This window comes from Pipistrellus kuhlii, unplaced genomic scaffold (genome assembly GCF_014108245.1).
Source record: "Pipistrellus kuhlii isolate mPipKuh1 unplaced genomic scaffold, mPipKuh1.p scaffold_m20_p_7, whole genome shotgun sequence".
In the NCBI taxonomy this organism is placed as follows: domain Eukaryota; kingdom Metazoa; phylum Chordata; class Mammalia; order Chiroptera; family Vespertilionidae; genus Pipistrellus; species Pipistrellus kuhlii.
Genome location: NW_023425573.1, coordinates 30,743,822 through 30,760,970, shown reverse-complemented (window position 1 = coordinate 30,760,970; position 17,149 = coordinate 30,743,822). Strand labels below are relative to the sequence as shown.

General features: G+C 44.3%; 1 protein-coding gene across 4 annotated transcripts in view; it reads right to left on the bottom strand.

The window, feature by feature from the left end:
* Window positions 1-16,784, bottom strand: part of FARP2 (FERM, ARH/RhoGEF and pleckstrin domain protein 2) — a 95,432-nt gene extending 78,648 nt beyond the window's left edge. For all 4 annotated transcript variants that reach the window (XM_036421067.2, XM_036421063.2, XM_036421066.2 and 1 more), the window contains exons 1-2: window positions 16,697-16,784; window positions 5,227-5,408 (exon numbers count right to left, since the gene is read on the bottom strand). The gene's annotated coding sequence lies outside the window, so the exon portion shown is untranslated. The remainder of the gene's footprint in view (window positions 1-5,226; window positions 5,409-16,696) is intronic.
* Window positions 16,785-17,149: the final 365 nt, after the last annotated feature.

Here is a 17,149-nt window from a genome sequence, read left to right as displayed (position 1 = left end):
CACCAGGTATGTAGACATTAAAACAATGTAAAAAATGACCAGGTACACAGGAATTCTCTGCATGATTTTACAACTCCAATGAGCCTTCAATTACATGAAAATACAGAGGTGCCCTGGGTGGGTGGCTCAGTTGATTGAAGCCGTGTCCTATACACCAAAAGGCTGCAGATTCGATTCCCAGTTAGGGCACACACCTAGGCTGTGGGTTAGATCCCTGGTTGGGTGCGCATGGGAGGCAACCGATCCATGTTTCTCTCTCCCTTCCACTCGCTAAAGAAAAATCAATAAAAACATATCCTTGAGTGGATTAAAAAAAAACAAAAAAAACCCCAAACACTATCTTCTACTCATACTTGGTTGGTGGAACAGAAAATATAACAAGCACCTCCAACAACATTTCCCAGGGGGTTCTGAGCACACGGACCCCAGAGAAGCTCCTATGAGAGCTGCCTCACCATCAATTGGTGGGCAGAGGGCAAGAGGCTGGCAGGGCTAGTCCTTCTCAGGCTCTGCTAACCAGTTACACACCCACTGTGCTGTCCGGGCCTTCAGCACAAGTAACGGGTCCCACGTGGCAAAGCTCCAGTGCACTCAGCAGGCTCCTCATTACTGCTGATGGGTGGGGAAAATTCCAAGGACAGTAGCTCAAGACAACCACCCCTGTCTCTGCCAACTTTGCATTCCTAGGTTTTTCTAGGTCGTGTCTCACCAGGCTGGAATGGGTGCCACCGGTGGTGGGGAAAATACTTTCAGGCGCGGTACAGAGGAGAGCTCAGGTGAGTGTAATGAGGACCACACACCTGAGGCTGGAAGGCACCGTCCCTATCCTGTCCTCACAATGACCACCTGATAACACTGAGGGTCCAACAGAGCTAAGTAGCTGGGGCAGCACTGAGTGCCCTTTTCAATCCTCCTTGTGCCCTGGAGAAAGTCTCTATTTTTAAGCTACTGATTTCAGCAGGGCAAATCACTTCAGAGTTTCTTAACAAAGAAAGAACAGCTAAGTATCAGGCAGAAACTAATAAGACTGGCTTGCTTTGAATTGTATTTATTAATATAGTTACCTTCTATTTATGGCAAATTTCCTTCTTAAATATAAGTATTTATGTTTGAAAGTCAACTTCAAGAAATATATTTAACAGTAAAACACAATATGGCAAAAACCAATGCCAGATGTATAATCAAGAAAGAATGCAGCTGCTGCTAAGTGTTTTGTTTCACGTAATCATCTTCAAAAAGTCTTATACAGTTTGCAGTAAAGGTTTTAGAGGATTAATCTCACTACATTCTTGGTCTAGTCCCTTGCTTGCAAACTGCATGGCTGGCTGAGTCCTTTGTCCCTTTCCTCTTTGTCATGCTTATTTTGTTATCAAGACAAACACATGAACTTTTTATTTGACTTAAGTCCTAAAAGCTTCTCAATGACCAGGTGCCAGGCATCCCACTCTGACCACTTAAACCCTATCTGGGCAAGAACTTCCATGCACATCTGGTTTATCAGGCAGTAAGCACAAAGCAAGAAGTGAAACCCTCAGGAAAGTGGAAGGTGAATAGCACGGCACCTTGAGGTCGTGTGTTATTCTGCCAAGCACACGTCCTGTCTCAGTTCCTACACACTGAAAGGACAGATCACCTCTCGTTTGTTATCTGGGCCCCACGTCTGGGTTGGGTTAGCAGTTACCTATCATCTTCAGAATTCTCTCCAGGTTGTATGCCCCTGAGAGCAGGAACTAAATGCTACTGAAAATGTCTGCTATGTGTTTACTTAAAGTCATTGGCATCCAAGAACCTGAACTGCCTTATTATGCAATGCATTGTATAGAGTTCAGAAACAAAGACAGGGCTCCCTCACAAACAGGACACTTTAGGAAATCACTATTTTCATGCCATTAATAATAAACCCGATATGTACAGGTTCTGAGAATCATAAATACGAGCTTTTTTAGTACAAAAGTGAGGGGATGTCAACCTTGAAGGTGTCTCCTGTATGAAACATGAAGTTCTTGGTCAGCTCTCACATTTAGCGAACCCAGAACCATCAAGAGCACATGTGTCAAACACAAGGCCCGCGGGCCAAATCCATCCCGCCAGGCCTTGCAATGTGGCCCGCACTGCACTGTCATCACTGCACTCTGCTGCGTTTCCATCACAATGACAGTTTATGACTGTTCAGTAAACCATTCGGCCCGCGATTTAGGCTGGATTTTAGATTTTGGCCCCTTCTCTGATTGAGTTCGACACCCCTAATCAAGAGTAACATCTTCTGAAACAAGCTGGGGGGAGTTTTATTTGGGCACCAAAGCTACCTTGTCCACGTTTAAGCCAAGCTACAATTCTGAAAACATATGTAAACCAGAATACATTTTTAGAAGTCACTACCCTTATTTATTTCATTGTATAATTCTCATTTATATTTGTTCTTAATAATTTTAAATGGAAAAATCTTCTTCATGCTCTTTCTCTTCTATTCATTATAAGAAAGTCATCTCTACACTTGTAAAAAAAGGCAAGAAAGACCAACCTATAGTGTCCAGAGGGCACATTCAGGTGAAAAAACTCTAAGGAAAATATGCAAGGAGGTTATTACTAGAAAAGTCAGGGCAGTGGTCCCTCCTTCATGGTAGGAGAGGTCTGACACTGGAGGGTAAGGGGGCTCAGTTCTATTACTTGACCAGGATTGCATTCACTTTATAAGTAAGCTAAAGAATTGATTAATGTGGTTTTTCTATGTCTGTGTTTATTTTATAATGAAAATATATTTAAAACAGCATACTTTTAATTTAACGCTGCTTCATCTGTCAGAAGAACGAAAGACATATTACACATAAAAGACTTTTCTTAGATCAAGGAATGCTAAAACATGGCTCCCTAGAGGAAACTCCTTCCTCACAGCAAACTCAAATCCACTCTACTGTAAACATTGGCATGGTTGACGCTGAAACTCAGGGAGGAAGACAGATTCACTCTAGTCAATGCTCCAGGAGGAACCCTGCTGTGACATTCCAAAGAAAGATCTATCTGCTATGACATAATAGTAATGTGGCTTAAACTACCCATTTAATAAGCATTCAGCTTTAAGTTTAAGAAAGCCTTGAAAGTAGGAAACTCCAGTGCTGTGAATATCAGCTAACCTTGTTCTCAAAGTCTATCCATCTATTTCAGAACAAGCAGCATAATTGGATACTTCCTGTACAAAGTGAGGCTGATCATTCAAGTCACTTCCTACAGCCTGACTCCGGGAAAGATGTCTGCATTGAGCCTTTTTTTTTTTTTTTTTTTTTTTTTACAAATTATGACCTACAGAAGTTACTTTGTTCCATTCTGTGTGCTTATAAACTAACATTACAAAAGCAAGGATATGAAGCTAGACTGGAAATAAACACAGCAAGGTCAGTAGCAGTCCCCGACACACCCAGTGTTCTGCAGCCCCTGCTCACGTCTCTGCTGCTGCCAGAGAACCTTTCCAGAAATCCCGAGAGAAGTGACCTCCAAGGGACTGCAGCCCATTTTCCCATCTTCCTCCCACCAGACTGAAATGCTTTGTGGTCTTCATTTCTAAAAATACTGCTGGTTGCTGGATAGTTTCCACTACTGACTTTTAGTGCTACCTACGACAAACTCAGCTCCTATGCGTACATACTCATTTAATAAAAAACTTAAAAAACCATCTTGAGACATATTCCACCTTGAAGTTGGAAGAATTTGGTTCAAAAGTCTGCCAAGGCTTTGACTAACGAAGTGTCAATGCAGGTTTTTAACAGATGTTGCCTGGGGAGGGAGGGTGTTGATATCAAGGGAGACTGTGCCAGGAATGGGGCAGGGGTCGTATGGGAATTCTCTATAACTCCACTCAGTTTAGCTGTGAACTAAAAACTACTCTTAAAAAAAAAAAAAAAAAAAGGAAAGAAAAAAGAAAAACGTCTAGTAAAAACAAAAATCTTCCACAGAACACATAACTCAGAAGTGACAGTCAGGACTCAAGCCCAGCCTGGATTTGGCCACCATGTTTCCGGTCTCTGCTGGAAAACCAGCTCACAGCTCCCCAGACACAGCAGCCCGTAATCACACTAAGGGAGCTTGCTCAAATTTCTCTGCGCAAAAAAAATCCACTTTCCATGAAATATTTTTGGTTGCTTCTTTTAGGAGGACCAAAAAACACACAACAGGTTCTCAAATAATATTCTGTTCAATGTCATTTCCTTACAACGATGAGGAAAGAAGTCCATTCCCGGTGGGACCACTGTCTGTGTGGAGTATGCACGGTCTCCCATGTCCACATGGGTTTCCTCCGGGGACTCCGGGCTCCTCCCAAATCCCAAGGATGTCACGTGAGAATGCCCTATGTACATGAACAGTGCCCCTATCTTTGTGCGCCTGGGTGGTGCTAAGATAGAAGGGCACCTGTGGGGGTGGACGGGGCACCCTCACGTAGCATCATGAGCTGCTGGGAGAGGCTCCGGCCGTCCATGACCCTGAACTAAAACCAGCAGGTTAGAAAATTGTTACCTTAATTTTCAGTATTAATGTTTCTCAAATGTATGCGTAGCTGACATTTATTTCAATGTCTAATATTAGAAGTGTTTGGGGTCTTTGTTGAGAAGTTTGGTGATGTTTTTGTGACCAGAAATATGTAGAACTTAACTCTGATTCATATCATTAGCTGCTGGTAAAACTGGTTTACTTTAGTTTGTTTCTCTTAATGTCACAATTTCCAAGAACCTGTCGACGACTAAATGAGGACTTGCTGTACTTCTACAGTGACCAACGAAGGATGCAGAAGATGGCACTCATTCCTCTGCATGTTCCAATATCCTAAACCCCATTGCAGTGCTGGGAATGAACTTTTGGCGCTGATGGCATTTAAATGGAATTGTCACCCTGGTTCTCAACCCTGCATTGTACCTCTTTAACACAATGCAATAAGAGAGGGACCTTTTTATTCCCTTTCTACTAAGCATGGCTGATAGGTTTTAAGGTAAACAACTGAACAACTCAATCAATTGTAAGGAAACTGAGGAAAATTGTCAGAATCTGCATTGCCAGGCAAGACTTTGTAGAGCTGACAAGGAATAAACAGCTGGCCAGTGGAGGGTGGGTGGGCATCCCACCCAGGAAACAGGGCCAGCTTCACAACACCCCTTCTCCAGGAAACAGCCCATCTGTTGAAAGCCACAGAAAACACATCTGGTGCTGAAAACCTGGGGAGAAGGGTGCTTCGGAACTCACCTGTGCACCTGCTCCAGCAGGTGCTTCAGGATCGATGTCACATATGCGAGGCCTAAGGACTGACAAGAACCTGCATCCTGGGCAATGCTGTCCCTCAAGTACCAGGAAGGGCAGTCACAGTCACCAAGCTCAAAAGCCTCTGGTGTTGAAGGGCAGCTCACAAAAACAAAGGTGTCCCCAGGCTGTGATAAAAGAGGCCAAATAATCAGATGGACACTCAGGCACTCATGGGAAACAAGGAAGGAAAGACACAGTGTAGCCCGGGGGCAGAGGGTGGAAGTCTGGAGGCAGTGCACCTGGGATCTAAGTCTAACTGGTCATTTCACCACGCCCAGCCCCACTGTTAGGACTTTAGGTAATCAATATTTGCAAACCTTACAATTCTTCTACTCCTTAGGTTTTTAAAAGAATTGCCTGAACGCTAAACAGGTATCAGTAATTTTGACCTTCTACCATCAGGTATTCTGACTTTACATGAAACAAAATTCTATTAACTGAAAAATAAAGTTAAAAATTGTTATTTATTTATTTATTTATTTATTTGTTTTAAAAAAATATTTTATTGATATTTTACAGAGAGGAAGGGAGAGAGAGAGAGAGCTAGAAATGTCAATGAGAGAGAAACATCGATCAGCTACCTCTTGCACACCCTCTACTGGGGATGTGCCCGCAACCAATGTACATGCCCTTGACCGGAACCGAACCTGGGACCTTTCAGTCCGCAGACCGACGCTCTACCACTGAGCCAAACCGGTTTCAGCTAAAAATTGTTATTGATTGATTTTAGAGAGAGAAGGAGGGGGGAGGAGAGAGAAACATACATTTATTTGTTGTTCCACTTATTTATGCATTCATTTGTACTCACAACCTTGAAGTACTTAGGTATGGCACTCTAACCAACCAAGTACTTAGCCAGGGCGTGAACAATAAAGTTTTAAGAGCTGAAATTAATTTGGATAGCTGATTCTCAACACTTTAAAAAATATATATAAAGTCGCCCAATTCACCATTAAATCTTCACAAAATCAGAAAGATGTCTATACCAGTACACTGCTTTGATGTGAAAGCAGGTGTTTGGCACACTAACTTCTGTCAGAGGCGGAGGAATATAAACACAAGCATTTGCTTATATTCAAACAAGACTGAAGGATAAACCAGAAACTAATGAGACAGGTGGGCACTGAGTGGGGGAGGGGAGAGGGGTTAGGGAGCGAGTGAGTATGGGGGAGCATTGGGAAGGCATCCTGGAAGCCACTTCTAATATACTATGTTTAGTCACTTTGACTTGGGAACCTTGTAAATGTTCTTATATGATTAGAAAGCAAAATTAAATGTTTTAGAAAAGCCAGCCCTGCCGAAACCGGTTTGGCTCATCGGTCTGCAGACTGAAAGGTCCCAGGTTCGATTCTGGCCAAGGGCATGTACCTTGGTTGTGGGCACATTCCCAGTGCGGGGTGTGCAAGAGGCAGCTGGTCGATGTTTCTCTCTCATCAACGTTTCTAGCTCTCTATCTCTCTCCCTTCCTCTCTGTAAAAAAAATCAATAAAATATATTAAAAAAAAAAAAAAAAAGCCAGCCCTAAAATTTCAAACAAAATGAGACAGATGATCCTCATTGTACACTAAAACAGTGGCTAAACTACAAAGAGAATTAGTTCAAGTGACTTTAAAATTTCGTAACTTCGTTATACAACACTAATAAAATGTATCCTAATGATTAGGACTGCAAGTGAAACCAGAATGTGGCATATTCCATGAAAAAAAAAAAAAGACTTAATTTCTTCAATAAATGGCAAAGAAAGTGGGGAGGGAGAAAAGAAACTATTAAAAGACTAGAGGCCCAGTGCATGAAATTTGTGCATTGGTAGGGTCTCTAGGGGCTGCCGGCTGGATACTCCCTCCTTTCCCCCAGCTGCCTGCTGCTGCCACTGGCCAGCCCACCCCCTGGTCAAACTGGAAGAATGCCAGTTGAGGGGACAATTTGCATACTATGCTTTTATTAATAGGACTAAAGGCCTGGTGCATGAAAACTCATGCACCGGAGGTGGGGGGGGGTCCCCTCAGCCTAGCCTGCCCCCTCAGGGGTTGCCTCAGGGATGGGAGGCAATCTGGCGATCAGGGGAAGGCGATGCCCCCATCTCACCTCTGCTGCTGCCACTGCCCACAGTGCAAACCTTGGCCCGCCATGGTTACCTGAGCCTCGGGCAGCCCTGGGAAGGTGGGCAGCTGCCATCCAAGGCTTGCCTGCACCCCGGGCCGGTCCTGGGTGGCCGTGCAGCTGCCATCCAAGGCTTGCTTGTGCCTTGGGCTGGCCTGGGCAGCTGGGGTGCTAAGGAGACCGGGGGACTCCAGAGGCAGGTGTGCAGAGTGGTGGACCCGCCTGGGGGCGGGCCTGGATGTGCCACGCGCCTGCTGCCCTGGTGGGGCTGAGGGGACAGTGCCAGCATCTTTGAGGGCAGGGAAGTCAATTAGCATATTCCCCTCCTTATTGGCTGTGGGTGCCACCATCTTTGTGAGGATCTGATGGTCAATTAGCATATATTACCTCTTTATTAGATAGGATGTTACCTGTCAGATGTGGACCTAATTTGAATCCTGAATCAAATATTTATGGAACAATCAGGGAAATGTGAATAGTAACAGGATATTATATATTATAAAGTACTGTTAATTTTCTTAATGGTATTGTGTCTATATAAAGGATATAATACAATAATGTCTAGGATTTACTTTAATATAGTAAGATGGATGGGACTATAGATCAAACAAGCAAACAAAAACCCCAATCTACTTGTCCATATGTTGACTACTGAAGCTGGGTTTGATATATTATCCCTACTTTTATGAATGTTTGGAATTTTCCATAAGTTAAATACAAACAGGTCTAACAACAAGTTTCAATGTATATAAGGATCTAAGGATCGCTTGAATAGTGCACAGCTGATAGGGAGTGTGTGAGGTTCCTACACAATGAAATGCTGGCTCAGGCTCTCCCTATCCACCGGAAACCAGTGCCAGAGAATGAAGACTGTGGCTGAGGCCATAGATCCAATCAATGGCGAGAGACCAGCAGCCAGTATCCTGGCTCCCAGGCAGAGGTAGCATAAGTCAAATTCTTCAAGATTAAAAAACAAAACAAAACAAATTTGACTTAAAAAACTACAGCACACATTATAAATTCACTATTTTCTTTGTCACTTTCATTTTATTTCTGTTATTGTATTTTTCAGTTCTAAAATTCCAACTTTTTTTTTCTTTATATCTTTTTTTTTTTTGCTAAAACTTTCTATCTTTCCACTTGTTTCAAGAGTACCCTTACTTATTGGAACATTTCAATAACAGCTGCTTTAAAGTGTATTTTAGTATTTTTATTGCAACCATAACAACTTACCACAAACTCTGCCTCATAAAATAACAGCCTTTTATTATTTCAGTTTCTGTGGGTTGGCAGTCTGGATGTGTATGGACCAGCAGAGATCTCTGCCTAGGGTATCATAAGGTCTAAGTCAGGATGTCAACTGGCTTAGGGTCTTATGTGGCTGCTCTGGGAAGAAGGTACTTCTGGGCTTGTTCAGTTCTGCTTGGATACGGGACTGAGGCTCCCAGTCCATGCTTCTGGAGCTGCCTGTACCCCATGGCTTCCTCCATCTTCAGAGGCAGCATGCTGAATCCTTCTCAAGCTTCCACTCTCTCGGCCAACCCTCCTGCTGCAGCTGAGGAATGAGCTCTGCTTTTAAAGACTTGTGGAAATAGACGAGGCCCTGCTCGATGATCCAGGAAACCTCTTTTTTAAGATTAGCTGATTGGGACCCTCAATTACATCTGTAAAAAGCTTTTGCAGCATAACGTAACATGTCCCAGAAGTGATACTAGTGGATGAACGTCACGAAGGCTCAATTTTTGCCTACTCCAAGACTTTATCAGGTAATTCCAATACCTGCAGTGTTTCAGTTTTCGTCTGACTTTCCTCTTGTGGCATTTTCCTGGTTCTGCACATGCTGGGTAATTTTGAATTGTATACTGGACTTTTAAAAAAATGTGTTATGAGACCTTGGGTCTTGTTTAAATCCCATGCAGAATGCTGGCACTTTTGCTTTGGCAGGCACTGGCCTGGCCAGGTGCAGGCTGCAAGTCCCGACCAGTCATCTCCAGGCTGTGGTTGGCTTCAGCTCATCTGCAGAGGGTCTGTCCTCCCGTGTGCCACAACCGATTGGCTAGCATTGTTTCCATTATTTGAGTTGCCAAAGTCTCTGGCAAATTGGTCAGGGTCAGACCCATATCTGCACAACTCAGTGTTCAGCCCCAAAGTTCATAAACCACTTGGGTCACTTTTCTGAGCTCCTCCCTCTCCGAAAACTCCCTTGTGTACTTTCCAGTTGCCTGGGGGCTCTCCTCAATCCTCCAGCCAGAAACCTCTAACAAAGGGATGGGGGACATCCAGCCCGTGGGCCATATAAGATTGGGGACATCCAGCCCTGGGGCCATATAAGTCATTTCCTGTGACCATACCCATATCTGGAACCAAACTGCAGGAGATGAGGGAGACAAAGCAACAGGGTTCCCCTACTCTCTTAGAGATTCAAGTGTCTGTAGGCTCCTGCTGCCACAGGACTGAGCGGAGGACAGGGAGGGAAAGGACAAGTATGACTTTCTTCACCCTCTCTCTTTTCCTGCAGCTCTCCTTGCTCCACCTGTGCCCTTCTCTGGGTTTCAGATATCTGAAGACCAGGCTGGGGATGCTGAGAGAAAAACAGGAACCTCCCTGTTGGTGCAGTGCACTTTAAATTCTGGCCTTTGTCCCCAATCCGCCTGTCACCATTTACTTGTCAGAGTTCCCAAATAGCTCCACGCAGCTGTCCCAGCTCTCTAGCTACAGTCAGTGGGAGCGTCAGCGTGGAGTGTGCACGTTCTGCCTTCTTGGAATCAGACCTTGACATCCGTGCACACTAAACCATGGCTACAGTGGTTATCTTTGGGAGAGGGGAGAGAATTGATTTCTATTTCCTTTCTTCCGGTAATCTGTACTTTTCAAATTGCCATTACTATTGAAATCAAATGGGTTTTCTGCAGACTACTGGTTAATTACAACTTGCTTTAGAAGTCTTCACCGGTAGGGTTACTTATAGTGTGTTCACCTGCCAAGAGAAAGCAGGAAAGACTATTCCATCTCTCCTCTAGTTGTGCTTGCTCTTCTTTCTAAAATAGTTCATTTAACTCTGGTTGTTGCACTTCAGTTGGTTGGAGCATTGTCCCCTACACTGAAAGGTGGCAAGTTTAATTCTCGGTTAGGACACGTACCCAGTTGTGTTTGACCCCAATCGAGGTGCATATGGAAGGCAACCGGCCGATGTTCCTCTCTCACACTGATATTTCTTGTTCTTTCTCTCGCTTCCTTCCTCTCTCTCTAAAATCCATTTAAAAATTAAATAAATTAATTCACTTAAATAAAAATTAATATTTTCGAACACCCGGAATAGATTTCTTGTTCAGGTACAGTCATGTGCTGTTAATGACTGAAATACAGTCCAAAAAATGCATCATTAGGTGATTTGGTGGTGCAAAAATCATAGAAGCACATACACAAACCTATATGGGACAGACTATTGTTCCGTTTACTAGCCTGGACAGCACGTTACTGGGAAAAACATCATATGAGATTAAATCATGCACAAGAGAAAATGATGCTATCAAGACACAGTAAACACAGATGTATGAGGCTGTGGCCAGTGTAACACAGCTGTTGCTTTATAGCAAACATTTTTTTTTTTTTTGTAAGTAGGAAGAATACACTCTAACAAAGGGATGGGGGACATCCAGCCCGTGGGCCATATAAGATTGGCAAAATCATTTGGTCTAGCCCTGCCAAAGTATTAGGGGTGAGTTAATTATATGTTTGACCAGATATAGAAGGCTAATTTATTTTTATTGATTTCAAAGAAGAAAGGAGAGGGAAGTAGAGAGAAATCAATGATGAGAGAGAATCATTGATCCGCTGCCTCCTTCAGGCCTCCTACTGGGGCCTGAGCCTGTAACAGGAACATGTGCCCTGACTGGAAATTGACTTCCTGCTCATAGACACTCAACCATTGAGCTTCCAAGGCGGGGCAGCAGGATAAATTTTTTTTATTATTATTATTGATTTTTTTTTTTTTTTTTTTTTTTTTTTTTTTTTTTACAGAGAGAAAGGGAGAGGGATAGAGAGTTATAAACATCAATGAGAGAGAAACATCGATCAGCTTCCTCCTGCACATCTCCCACTGGGGATGTGCCTGCAACCAAGGTATGTGCCCTTGGCTGGAATCGAACCTGGGACCTTTCAGTCTGCAAGCCGATCCTCTATCCACTGAGCCAAACTGGTTGAGACAGCAGAAAACAATTCCCTACCCCTGCTCTAAAATAATGATAAAAAGAATAGTACAGTAAATACATAAACCTGTAATATGGCCATTTATTACCATTTTCAAATATTATGTACTGTACATAATTGCATGTGCTGTACTTTTATACGGCCAGCAGGTTTTTTTACACTAGCATCAGCACAAACATGTAATGTGTTGCACTATGATGTTGTGACAGCTGCGAAATCACTGGGTGACAGGAAATTTTGGGGAGTGTTGTATACGAAGTCCCTTATTGGGTTGTTATGCAGCCATGGCTGTAGAAACTTGTTCCCCCAACATTCACCTGGTTATCTACCACCAATACCACTGGGGTATGAATCACGAAGGAGACAGGCATTAATAAAACCTAGCAATTTAAACAGTCTGTGAAATTGCCTAGTGTGCTTTCTCCTCAAATACATTCTCATTGGCGGCTGGAGGATGCTTAGAGCCCCCTCGTCCCACGAGCTCTACTGTATCATCTGGCATCAAGCAAAAGGCCAGAAACTACCCCTGCAAAACCAGCTATTCTACCTCAGATTTTTGGGCCCTCACTTGCACTGGCTTCTCCCAAGGTCTTATGCAAACTGTGCCTATCATTAGAGCCTTTTGTAAAATTTGCAAAAAACATTCTAATTGTAATGGACTAAGACTGTTGTCTCCTTTCACTCTCTCCCTTTCCCTTTATATCAGGTTGCTTAGAAGGGGCATCTTAGATCCAGCTAAGGGCACAATGAGTAGGAGACATTTATTTTAGGTTTAATGGGATTCATTTATGTTGTTTGCAATTACTTCTGTGTATACTTAAGTTATGACCAGCCATCTCAGTGCAAGTGTGGCTTCCAGGAATACTGTTATAGCACTGTGCCTGCTCACCAGGGACTGAGACAAAGGGCCAGGTGGGGGCTGCAGCACCTGAGTACATCAGGGCTAGCACTGGAAGTGTGTGGGCAGGGGCAGAAACAAGGCTTGAAAACCTGTGGTGCTCCTGTCAGAAAAATTGATAATGTAGTAATATAATTATAAATGCACCCTCGATTTTTCTACTTTTTTTTAATGGAATTGTGCAAAATAGAATTTCAAAGAACTCATACTTTTCAAAGACACCAGCTGCAGTTATACTAGAAACAGCAAATATGTCTATACGTGAAATCATGTTTTCTGTGTCTTTCAATAATAACTTTTTTTTTTATCAACTATGCTAGAGGAATCACTAAATTCTTTTCATTCTTTGTCATATGAAGAGGCAATTAAAAAGTGCACAGTCAAAGAAAAAGTATTATAGCATGTATCAGGTAATTAACAAATGTGCTATTTTCTGGAATTCAGTGATCTGTATTCTTGGACAGATTTTTCAAATCTGTAACTTTTTTTTAATCATTCTTAATAATTATTCACTTTCAGAATTAATTTTTATTTCTAACATTGTATTCTTGTCTTAAAGAGGCCCTCCTTTGCCCAACTGTGTAAGTTTCAGGCCCCATAAAATTTGGCATCTGCCCTTGCCCCAAATGAAATCTAATTAATTTTATTGAGTGCCCAGTGTGTATCAAGCAAGTCTAAATACTTAAGGATATGGGACTTTACAAGAGAGAGAAAAATCCCTTCCATTATAGTGGAAAATATAAAGAAGAGAACGCACTAAATGGTGGTAAGTCCACAGCGAAAGTAAAGACAGCAGATGGGATTTGACAGATGGAGAGGGAGTGAGAAGGCCTTAATGAGAAGACAGCACCTGCAGCAGGCCTAAAGAAGGTCCTGGTGCATATTCCAAGAGTCACCACATCCTGAGTGACCGTCATTGCTAGGAGCCCTCACCACATTTGACCCTCAGGATCCCATTTACGGACCAAGAAACCCAGGTGCAGAAAGGTTAGTGACTTGCTCGTGGTCACTCAGCTCTGCAAGTGACCCCACCCTGATTCCATGGTGTACTGTCTCCTCTCTGCTCTGAAGGACCCCAGATGGCAAGCACAGGAACACAAAGATTTAGAAGGGGAAACAACCATGTAAGTGGCCAGGAGCACCTCTCCACTGCAGTACCAGAGGACAGAAAGTACGAGGTAACATCAAGGAAGGGAGTGCTGCTAGCCTGACCCAGAGAGGCTTCCCAGGCCTGAAGTTGGAGCTGGGCCTTGCAGGTGACAAGAGACCAGCTGGACAAAGAGCAATGTGCACAGGCCTGAGACTGCTGGGTAAAAATGGAAGGCTGGATGTGGTTGGGGCCCCAAGGATGCCCATGGCGGGCTGGACAGTGAGGGTGTCGTGACCCAACCTAAGAGGTCTGGATGCAATTTCACACCTCCTTCTGGTCTATAGCTGAGAAAGCAATGAGGAAAATGAGCTGGGGGAATGGGCTGAAAAAAGAGTTATCACTGCATCCTACAACATCATAGTAACAACATTTTGCATTTGCATTTTAAAATGGCTATAAACCAAATGCCAGTTTAGAGGTAAAACAATCCTATGACTCTAAATACAACTAGTTATATCATTCTGATCCTTGTCCACGTCCTCTCATATTTTTACAACATATAATTACTATGTACACAGCTTTGCCTTTTTGGTTAAGCCATTTTTTTTTTTTTTTTAACACATTTCAAATGTTTTGGGAGGGAAGGACAAGGATGGGGTTGCTAGAACATGCTTATTGGCTGTGGAGTGCTATTCCATGCATATTGGAATTTGTTTTAAAAACTGAAATTCCAGCCGAAACCGGTTTGGCTCAGTGGATAGAGAGTCGGTCTGGGGACTGGAAGGTCCCGGGTTCGATTCCAGTCAAGAGCATATACCTTGGTTGCGGGCACATCCCCAGTAGGGGGTGTGCAAGAGGCAGCTGATCGATGATTCTCTCTCATCAATGTTTCTAACTCTCTCTTCCTCTCTGTAAAAAAAAATCAATAAAATATATTTTAAAAAAAACAACAAAACTGAAATTCCAAAATCACAGTCATTATCACATACTGCCAGCTGCTCTCCAAAAAGATTAGCTCAATTTACAGAATCACCACCAATATACCGTATTTTTCGGACCATAAGACGCACTTTTTCCCCCCCAGAAGTGGGGGGAAAAGTCCCTGCGTCTTATGGTCCAAATATAGCCTACACATATACTTTAAAAAAAAAGTTTTTTTACTTGCCCGGCTCTGTGTGGTTTCTGTGTGCTTGCCCGGCTCTAAAATGGTTCTAAATGCTGCTGTTTACTTTACAGGGTTGATTACATGTGTTTATGACTGTGATGTTGGGTTTTAATGCACATAAAATATTTTAGGACACTATTTGTTCCAGAATCTTTTTTTCTTCATTTCCCTTCTCTAAAAACTGGTGTGTCTTATGGTCCGGAGCGTCTTATGGTCCGAAAAATACGGTAACTGCTCCCTAGAAACTCATCAAACATTGGGATTTTTTCATATTAAGTTTTGTGGAACCCTCACCTTTTTTAGTCTGCTGCCAAGGTAAAACCTGGAGTGATTGAGGTTTTCCTGCATAACTAACATTATTCTGTGTGCAGGAAGCTCATGACCCATTGATAAGCTGATAAGAAAGTGGCGAAGAAAAAATGCAAACAAACCTGAAAGGGGAAGCAGCAATAAGAAAAACCTCTTACTGTCTGAGTATAGAGGTGTTGCTGTGACTATGGCAGGAGTGTTTAGAAAGGACAGAATTCCTTGTGGCTATATGGGTTTAAAAAACTTGCATAGAATTATTCCTGCATCAGTCTTTGCTTTGTCAATTCAGTGTATATCCTCCCCTCCATGCATGATAACTGCCTTCATCCCGTCCATTTCTCGATGTCTACTCAGACTAATCTTTCACCTGAGAACAGAATGGCTAACATTTATTAAGCACTGACTGTGTACCAGACATCTTGCTAGCAGCTACCCTATCAGTCCTCCCAACAACCCTCTGAGGTAAACTTTAACCCATTTTATCAACAAGGAACCTTGCTGAGGCAGCAATAAACTAATGCCATATAAACTTCTTTGGGAAAGGAATTAGTACAGAAAGAACTCTGCAGATTTTGAAAGAACCAAACAAAACGACCAGCATGACACGATTCACAACTCAACACAGAATTATGTCTCCTGATGTCCAGGAACTCAGAAAAATGTTTCAAAAAAATAGCAGTTACAGAAAATTAAAATATTTGGTCTACAAGTAAAGGTCACTCCACGGTGCTACCTCAAATGTCTTCTCCCATCTCGCTGGCATCGAGAAAATCTGTGTCCTCTGTTGCAACACAGTCTACACTCTAACCCAGGGCCGCCTGATGGTTATCAAACATTTCCATAGTGGTCCAGCCAAAGCTACCTCATGGAAACAAACAAAACTAAGGTAGAAAGAAAAACCACTCTAAAGATTTAGCCCTAGGTCGTTAAGTCTTCCCATTTTTCCTTTACATTATGTATTGACGTTATTTCCATCAACATGCTTGTTTTTTCCCCACAGGCATTGCTGACTAGGACCAGGGTAAATGAAAATGATGTTTGTGTGATGGACTGCACCATATCCTGGTCCCACCCTTCATGGTTTTCCTTTAGAAGGTTCCCCACTGCCTTAGGAGTACAGTATTTCCAGACCTTAGGGGAGTCAAAACTTTTAATACCTAACACCGAATTCCTACCTTTAAGAAACAATATAAGGAAAGGCCAAGAAGGGCCTGGTCCACGCCAACCAGGGGGAGCTGCCACCTGTGGCTCTGCGCAGGCCTCCACAGTGCACATCTGGGCCTCCGCGCGGGGCACTCTCCGTCCCACCCGCCCCGGGCCTCCACGCGGGGCACACCGGAGGGTCCACGCTGGCACGATCACCACACCACGGGACACTCTGCGCCCAGCCCGCCCACGGGCTCCACGCGGGGTCCTTTTGGGGCACCACAGGCCTCGGGGGGTGGGCTCCCCACACATGGCCCTCCTCTCACGGAGCCCGCCATCCTAGAAGGCCTCGCGAGCGCAGTCGTGGACTCCTCAAGTGACCGCTGTATGAGGCACCCGGGACGCCGCGGTTCAGACGCACGCCCTGCCCGGACACTCGGCCTCGGCCTCGGCTTCCGCCGCCCGCCCCCGCACCCTTGCAGCCCCGAGTCCTCACCCGCCAGACCGCCCGTGCAGTCTCCAGCAGCGGCCTCCGGTCCTCCGCCGGCTCCGCCCGCTCCCGACTGCCCGCGGGCCGCGCCGCGCCCCCGCCCCAGCCCGGAGCCCCACCCCCTCCCCCGCGGACACGCCGCCGGTTGGCTGGTCTGGAAGCTTGGCATTGAATTCTGATTGGTGAAGGGGCCTGGAGTGGGCGGGGAGGCGGAGAGGCCCCTGAGGATTCTAATGCGAATCATCAAAAACCGGGCTCTCTAAGCCGGACTCTGTCCTGGGCGTGGCTTCGACTGGGGAGCAGGGCCTCGGACTCGCTGGGCGGGGCCTGGACTCGGTCCTGGGCGGGGCCTGCACTTGGGACTGGGCGGGGCTTCGCCTCTGAGGGCCCTGGCGCGGTTCCTCTCCTAGAGGCTCCCTCAGCCACCTTGTGTCATCCTTCTTAAATTCCACCCATTGC